Consider the following 509-nt stretch of genomic DNA (forward strand, 5'->3'; position numbering starts at 1 on the left):
CAATGAGAAGAAAGATGTGTACTAATATTGTTTAGACATGAGATCATGTTTACTTCTTGTCCTCTGAATAACCACTACAAAGACAACAATATGCAATATATTAATTATTGTAACTCTCCTACTAACAAAATAAGTTAGTAGGAGAGTTACAATAATTAACATTGCTATTTTGTTTTCTCATCAAAATGAATAAAAATATAAAATAATAATAATTCAAAGGAACATGTGAGTAACTTTTACTGTCCAACATACGAACATAAAATTTATTTTTAGCAAATTTATACCATATGACAAGTACATAAATTATCATCATGTTTCAAAATCACTCAGATTGGAAGTTTCTTTTCCATATTCAGCTTTTTGAGAGGGCCTCACTATGTGGTTCAGACTGGCCTTGAACTCCAGGTAGCCCAGGTAGCGCCCTGCCTCTCTCTCTGTCTCTCTGTCTCTGTCTCTGTCTGTCTCTGTCTGTCTCTGTCTCTGTCTCTGCCTCTCTCTCTCTCTCTCTC

The sequence above is a fragment of the Octodon degus genome, unplaced genomic scaffold (genome assembly GCF_000260255.1).
Source record: "Octodon degus isolate 3935 unplaced genomic scaffold, OctDeg1.0 scaffold00380, whole genome shotgun sequence".
In the NCBI taxonomy this organism is placed as follows: Eukaryota; Metazoa; Chordata; class Mammalia; order Rodentia; family Octodontidae; genus Octodon; species Octodon degus.